Below are 8,698 nucleotides of genomic sequence, written 5' to 3' on the forward strand. Positions count from 1 at the left end.
TGATAGTAGTAACTGTCACAAAACAACAAAGACAGCAACAACAACAAAAAATGCAGTATTTCCTCCTTAAAATTTGTGAAGTTGAATTAGATGAGTTTTGGTAAGCATGACAGTTAAGAATATTAGCTCTAAAGACAATGCCAATAACAGCAATAAAGTGTCAGCCCTGTGACTCTAATTAAAGTCAATAAAATGAAAAAACGAGGACCTGATGCTATCTTGTAGCTTGGGGCCAGGAAAACTTGTCAAAATATGATCTGTGCTGTGCGGAGCGTTTACTTTGTGAGTGTATTTATTGTTCACGTCATCCCACTTTTCCTCCATCCTCCCCGAAGTTAAAGAAAGGAGACAGACATCCTTAAATTACACCTTCCGAGGTTTAAATTGGATAGATGCTTTCCAGGGGCCTTTCCTTGTGGATTCTCAGGGTCTGTCTAGTTGAAGACAATTGTGTACAAGGACAGCCACTCAATTACCTCGTGCCATGATGGCAAACAGAGACTTTGAATAAAGCAACCCATGCCAACAGCCTGCAGATGAAGCACTCCCAGTCTGACCAATTTCAAAATGTTGGCGTAAGCGCCCATCTCGTTGCTTGCTTTGATCTCTGCCTCACCCCCCCCCCCACCCACTTTACCTGCTCTTTTTATTTGCAAGCTCCATTTAAATGCTTCAGGGGTGCACAGCAAATAAACAAATTATCTTAGGGAGTGTGGAGGAGAACTTGGCAACAAAGGCCAAAGTAAATGGAAACCCACAGGTCATGTTTCGGCGACAACAAAGGCAACGCAGCAAGCCACCATCCCTGATACCAGCACTTGCTTTTGTTGCAGTCGAAGACTGGTGAAACCAATTCAGACTACAGCATCCGTATGCTGATGTCACAGACATATCATCCCATCGCTTCATTTTCTTCTTCACAGCACTTAAACACAGTGAATGTGTCCTTCTAATTACCAAGCTGCTGTTTGTTTTCTGTTTAAATCTTCCTCATTTTCACTACCTCAGCTGGGCATGACATTGTCAAAATGCTTTTCGTAAACTAAGGTGGTGATTGTGTCAAAGAGAGAGGAGTTGGTGTATAATTAGATCACTCTGGACTTGCTCTTTTTTAAAAAATGCATTGCTGCACATGTATGGATATTTTACCTGCAATCACGCCTGGTGCCTTCAGAAGCCAGAAAAATGCACCAGTTACCCTGGAACTGGAGTGGCAGATTGCTGTGAAGGTACTGGGAATGGAAGCCCAGGTCCTCTGGAGGAGAAGCCAATGCTCTTAACTGCTGAGTCATGTCTCCAGCACCCACTGGAGTTTTCAATGCTCACCTTTGATGTCTGAACATCAGCTTAGAAATACAATATCAGAGACAATACCTGATTCATCCTCAAATGTGATCTGCACAAGGGAGCCACTGGAGAAACTGAGATGCTGGCAGAGCATCCCACGCCCTTCCTTCAACTGCCTGGTGTTACCTCTGTGTGCTGCCCTTCCTGATACACTGTCTTCCCAGTAAGATAAGGCACACTTGTCTGAAGAGTTGTCATCTGCTAGTCACTGATCCCTTGCTGACCGTCCCAATGCAGACAGGAGAATCCTAAAGTCCTATGTCAGAGACTTATTTTGTTCCCTCTGAGCCTAAGAAAATGTGACATTTGGATAGTGGGTAAGAATGTTGTCAGATAAGTTAGCTTCAAAGCATGTTTAATTAACAAATATGCTTACAAACATGGCTGGAGTTAGTGGCTTGTGAAATAATACCTTCAACAGTGTCGTAGCTATAACCTTCTTGGAAGTCATCCTTTAAGTGTCCATGTCACAGAAACAGAGTAAAAAGGCAGTCACCAGATACTGGAGTAGGAACTTTTGGAGGTGCTGGCAAATGAGACATACTTCTAGGTCAACATGAATTATTTTTGAAATACCAATGACTGTCTTTTTCAAAATGAAACATTTACATAAAATACAGAGTAACAAATGTAATTGCATTTGATTAGTATGTGATTTGCACATGTAACCCATGGGATTTTCGGCCTCTTGAGATAAAAAAGCAGGAACAGAATAATGTCTATATTATAGGAACCATAATGAAAGGGTAGGAAGAGCTTCCTGTCTGGGTGAGAAGTCCCCTGCTGCCTCCACACCTGCTCTGTCCTTGCTGGAGTCAGTGGGTGACTGGAGAACATCTGCCCATCATTGCAAAATATATTTATGAGCATTTCACACATAAGTACTGAATTTACATCATTTCCACTTCTACCTCTCCCTCCTCCAGTTCCTCCTCTGCCCCTACTCCATCTCAGCTTTGTGACCTCTTCTTTAATTATTATTGCTTTACACACACACACACACACACACACACACACACACACACACACTCAACCAGCTGAGCCCATTTAGTGTTACTCATGTGTATATTATTGAGGTCTGACCATATGAAATTCGATACCCTTAGATAACCTTCCAGGTGGTTCATCCATGGAGAAGACATTCGTCCTCTTGCAGCAACCATTTGGTCATCAACAGTGGGACCTTGTGAGAGTCTCCCTATCTCAGTTGGCATGTCAACTAATGCTGCTACTGTGCTGGTCTTGTTTAGGCAACAGTATTGTTGAGCTTTTGTGGGTGCAGTTTCCATGTCATATATGGAAGACACACTCACTCTCTCAGCAGCCATCTTGGTCCCCTGGCCTTTGAAACCTCCCACATGCCTGTGTCCACAATGTTCTGAGCCTTAGGTGCAAGAGTCCTGTTGTAGATATATCCATTGAGGTTCAACACGGTCTGTTCTTTTCCTTTTGGCCAATTGTGGTTTCTGTAATAGTTACCATCTTCTACAAAGGAAGCTTCTTTGATCAGAGCTGTGGGTGGAGGGCAAGTTTTGAGAATGCAGTTGGAAACGGTACCGGTTTAGGAAAGTGGTGGAAGTAGTTCCCCTCTAGGGTTCATGACCTCACCAACCCTTAGTAGTTGGGTTGCAGTACCAGGCATGGATTTCCTCCTACCAAGTGGGCCTTGAGTCCAATTAGACAGCAGTTGGATAGCCCCAACAGATAAGTACCTCTATAGTTAGAGATTACAGAAATCAGGTGCTGGGAAGGGACTTAAAAAGTGGGGGAAATGTGGGGGAAGGACTACAGCAGGGGAGGGAGGAAAGGGGTAATTGTTAGAGGGATGAATAATGGATAAATAACACTAAGGATGTTGGGGGAAGCCATAGAGAAACATTACTTTATGCTTACTTAAAACATACATAATATATATGAATCGAAGTAACACCATTTGGAATTATAACGTCCCCTGAATGAGCCATAAACTGACTGCCTAACAAAAACTCTAGTGCCAAGCTTGAAAACCTCCCTTTGAGTTGGTCAGGGGAATCTAGAAAAACAAAACAAAACAATGTAGACTTTTACTGTTGCTGAAGGCCCCCCACACTTTGGGCATAGGACTTGGAGGACTCAAGCTGAAAGGTTCCTCCCTGAGAACTTGCTCTCATTGTAGCCAAAGGTACTATGCAAGCCAAAAGAGGACAGAACTTCGGCAGTCCTGCTGAATTGTAGCGCCTGCAAACCACATCAATAATCAATCCAGTGAGATAACATGTACACTCCTTGAGCATAACGACCCTTGGGCACTGATAGTAAGGCAGTGATGCAGATGGCTGGAGCTGCCTCCCGGCTGAGTGGGACTTAACCCCACCGTGCCTGGACCATTCTGCTTACGTTGACAGCTGACTCACGATTGGAAATGGCTACCACATGGTTACAAAGTTGAGATTCCTGAATGATGAATTAATTAGCTGTGGTGGCTTCATTTTATATAAGTCCTGCTTGGCAGCCACTATTGCCTTAAATACAGCCCTTTCCAAATAAACCGCACTATGCACTGGAGACTGGAAAAGTAAATTATAAATGAAAATGAATCTCCCAAAACCATTTTCCCTCTGGGTAAGCTAGCCAAGGTTTCATAACTTGTGTTCATGTGGGGCTTTGTCATTCTCGTGGTTTCTACTCAAAATACAAGCTACAAATCATAGTAGTCCCTTCCTTAATTGGATTTTTGTCAAGTATCAGGGAAGAATCTTAACATTTTTAGACCCACACAACTAAAAGTCGCTTTCGGAGAAGGAGCCCCATTCCTCAGCGGAATGCTCACTGAGCCGGCAAGCACAGTGATTCCCTGGAACAAAGCCAGGCCCATCCTGTCATCCCTCCTAAACGCCCTTTCTCCCTCTTCCTTTCTTTCCTGTTGTTCTTTATTCTTCCTTTCTTCTTAAAATTTTAATTGAGATTACATATATAGAGAACGATCTTTACCATCGCAAACCCCTTTAACCATATTGTTCACTAGAGTTAAGCAAACTCAGTGTTGAACAGGCCATTCCTGGAAGGTTTTCATCTTGCTGAAATGAAACTCCAACCCATTAAACAAAACTCTCCAAACTGATTCCACCTTAATTAGGGGACAGCCACTGTTATACTTTATCCAAGGGATTCTAGCTCCTGTTCACTTTTTGTAAGTGGGCTTGCAAGGGCGTGTCTTTTTGTGACTGGTTGGTTCATCCATATTACAGGCACCTCAAGATTTCCCTCCTCTTAAAATTGAGGTATATTATAATATAATATAATATTATATTATATTATAATCATCTTTGGTTTGTCCTCCTTTGTCAGATGATACAAGCTGCTTTCCTTTTTTTTTTTTTGGCTGTTGTAGAAAATGTTTACTGCAAATGCATGTTAGAACCCAATTTTAATTTTTTTTTTTTTTTTTTTTTTTTTTGCCACAGACCGACTACATGAGTCATTCTCTGAATGGGCAACTATTGAGAGACTCATGTGTTCACACAAAGCAAAAACAGCTTGTTCAGCTAACTTTTTAAAGGGGAGGATGAATGCAGCTGATCAATAAATAAAGAAACCAGAGGGTGGAGAATGGACCTGTGTGAGGGGCTCTGGAGAAGAGCAGGCAGGGGAGGAGGGGGCTTTCTTGTAGGGGAAAGTGGCCCTGAGAGGCTGAGGGAAGAGAGCCCTGGGTACAGAAGACATGCCCTGCAAAGACCTTGAGTCAGGTTCGCAGCTGATGTTTACAGCTAGGAAGCGTATGCCAAAAAGTCACCCAGTATACTTTATTATTGACTTAAAACTAGAACTCAATCACGAATGTCTTTTATACAACAAAGTATACAGCTTCCTCAGAGAATTTTGTTTTGATCTTTAAAATAAAGCCATAGGCTATATCTCTTACTTTTATTTTTTTACTGCAAAACTTTCGCGCAGTTAAGTTGTGGTAAGTGGCTACCCTCTCCATACTGAATGGCTTTTTAATAGGAAGCTAATACAGACACTTAAAATGATCTTGTTAAGTGGCTATTTTTATATTGTGTGCTCACTTTTCCTCATCTTGAGGTAACAGGACTACACACGCATGCATGCACGCACACACACACACACACATACACATACACACACACACACACACACACGACTCATGTTACAAATGCTGTCAATTAATTACATTTCCTTTTAACATTGTTAAATGTACTGGCTTCATTTTATCTAAGTTCTTCTTAAACCCACATTGTCTTAAACAAAGCCCCTTCTAAATGAATCACGTCATACACTGAAGACTAGAAAAATAAATGGTACTGAAAATGATTATCTGTCAGAAAACATAGTTCTGCGTCATGGTTCCAATGACTGAAGAGCCGTACAATGTGAAGGGACCTTATTAGCCATGACAGTGGCAGCAACAGAAACTTACAGCGCCTTGCTAATACATCAGGTGTTCTATTAGGCACCCAGCGTGTGCTGCTTCATTTAGTCCTCACGACTCGAAAGGGTGTGATTAATTACTGTCTGAGGTAAGTCTGAAAAGGCCAAGGCTTAGGAAACCCTCTGCCTGAGATTCAAAAGCAGTCTTGTCTGGTTCCTGGTGTGAACCACTCTGCCCCAGCATTTACTCTTGCTCCTTTCCCTGCTAGTGACTGTCTAGAAGTAGACTCTATGTCGTGCATAATTTTATTTTTGAAACATATGTAAATTTTCCTATAAGATGTGTTGAGTTTCTATTTCTTTCACCTCATACCCAGACATCCCTAGACATCCCAGCATTGCTTGAATGGTGTTATGTTTCTTTTCTCCTGATGTCTGTGAGCTAGGCTTTTCTTTTGAGGTGTTATCTTATGTTGTATATTCACATAAACTGTTAGATTAGACAGTCAACCCTCATAAACGATTTTGCGTTCCTGTTTTCTTCCTGGTGATATATTGGGAGGTTGTGCTGTTTCAGCTCACAGGGCCTCCCTGGAAAAAGGAGGTCTCCCTATCTATGCTGAACTGTTGCCTAAGAAACCACAGCCCAAAATAGGCTTCTCTTCTTCTTGGTTGTTTTTGTCAGGTATTTTATCCCAGAGATGAGAAAAGCTACTACGGCAGAAAAATTGCTATTGGGGTCATAACTATGAGAACCCTGGGATGACAGGAATGATGTCTTGAAACTCTGGTGTGTAAAATTAAAAGTGTACTGGGATGCTTTTGCTTTTAAAAGAAGAGGGCTTGTAAGCAGAGTGCCTGACAACCTCAACAAGGCTACCTAGGAACATGTTTTGCCCATACAGGCACTCAGAAGCCTCCACAACCATGGTCCCAAAGTTCCAACTACATCTCAAGCTGGCATCAGAACTTGGTATCACCCGTGTGGCAGTTGAAAGCGTGACAAGGGTCCATGGAAGCTTGCTCCTCAGTTACAGAAAAAGCCTACGAAGCCCCACACGTATGGTGGCATCTGAGTGCCACAGAGTCTCTGAAAGGACAATCCATGGAAAAGTGAAGATGAAGTCTAGCCTGCAGTGGAGAGCTTGGTAGTCGTGAGTGACAGGACCCTGACATGGCTGCCATCCTTCTCTTTCCTCCTTTGGAAATAGGAAATCTCAGTGTGGTTGTATGTCGGGCATGTATACCTTGCTTCTTGACTTACAGAAGCTTAATTTAGGGGTCTTCCTTTGGTGTCAGAAGAGGTTTCAGGATTTTGAATAGTGTTGAAACTGTTAAGACCATGAGGACTCTTGGAGTTAGAGGGAAGGCATCTTGCATTACTAGATAGCCAGGAGACTTTAGACCTCAAGAAGAGTGAAACTTGCATCTGAAACGCCCCCGCAATAAGACTGACCTTCAGTTGGTTGTGTTTGAGGAGGTATGGCACTCTAGAACCCTTGAGCTCATGGGGCCCATGTAGTGACTAGGGTGTGGCAGAAGGAACATAAGGTCATGTTGTACTCACAGGAAGAAGCAAACTAATGCTGCTGCTCCATTGCTCTATCCTCTGTCTTCAGCCCAGGACCACCATGGGAACTATCACACTAAGGTTGGGCCTTCCTTCCTTGGCTAAATCTTTCTGAAAACACCCACTCAGGCACATGCAGAAGTATGGTGATTACAAACCCTGTCAAGCTGGTTATAAAGACATTATACTCTGTCAATAGATGGTCTTATATTAAACCACCCTTGCATTCTTGTAGCCTGCACTTAGAATGCTGCTTTTGAAAATGGTTGAGTTGTGAGTCCAGCTGTGTTGGGGGTCTTTAGTCATCAGAGAAATGCAAATCAAAACAACTCTGAGATTCCATCTTACACCCATCAGAATGGCTAAGATCAAAAATTCAAGTGACACCACACGCTGGCAAGGATGTGGAGAAAGAGGAACACTCCTTCATTGCTGGTGGGAATGCAAACTTGTACAACCACTTTGGAAATCTATCTGGTTCTTTCTCAGAAAACTGGGAATAGGGCTTCCTTAAGACACAGCTATTCCACTCCTTGGAATATACCCAGAAAATACTCCACCATACAACAAGGACATATGCTCAACCGTGTTCATAGCATCCTTATTCATAATAGCCAGGACCTGGAAGAAAACTAATGTCCCTCAGTTGGAGAATGGATAAAGAAACTGGTACATTTATACTATGGAATACTACTCAGCTATTAAAAATAAGGAAATGCTGAAATTCATGGACAAATGGATGGGGCTAGAAATGATTATACTGAGTGAGTTAACCCAGAAGCAGAAAGACTCACATGGTATATACTCACTTATAATTGGGCACTAGCCCAAAAAGCATGTCCCACAGAAGTCTTCACTTACCAGGAGATTGGGATAGATGTGAGGACATCCTACTGGGACTCTAGGTAGCACAAATATAGGAGATGGGGAAATAGAAGGACCCAGAGGGTCCTAGAAACCTACAAGAAGAACATTGTGACATGTGGATCAGGGCCCAGGGGTGTCTGCTCAAACTATTGTACTAACCAAGGACAATACAATAGTAAACATCGAACCCCTACTCTGATCTACCCAATGGACAGGACATTCTCCATAGTTATGTGGAGAGTGGGGACTGACTCTGACATGAACTCTGGTACTCCGTATTTGACCACCTCCCCTTGGTGGGAGGCCTGATGGCACTCAAAGAAAGAATAAGCAGGCTAGCAAGATGAGATTTGATAGCCTATGACCATATAATGGGGGAGGAGATCTCCCTCGGTCTTAGACCTAGGGGAGGGGAATAAGGTGAAAGCGAGAGGGAGGGAGGAACGGGAGGATACAAGTGATGAAATAACAATTGAGTTGTATTCTGAATAAATTAATTAAATTTTTTTAAAAAGAAAATGGTTGGGTTTTTTTTTTTTTCTACCT

Source organism: Acomys russatus, chromosome 9 (genome assembly GCF_903995435.1).
Source record: "Acomys russatus chromosome 9, mAcoRus1.1, whole genome shotgun sequence".
Taxonomy (NCBI): domain Eukaryota; kingdom Metazoa; phylum Chordata; class Mammalia; order Rodentia; family Muridae; genus Acomys; species Acomys russatus.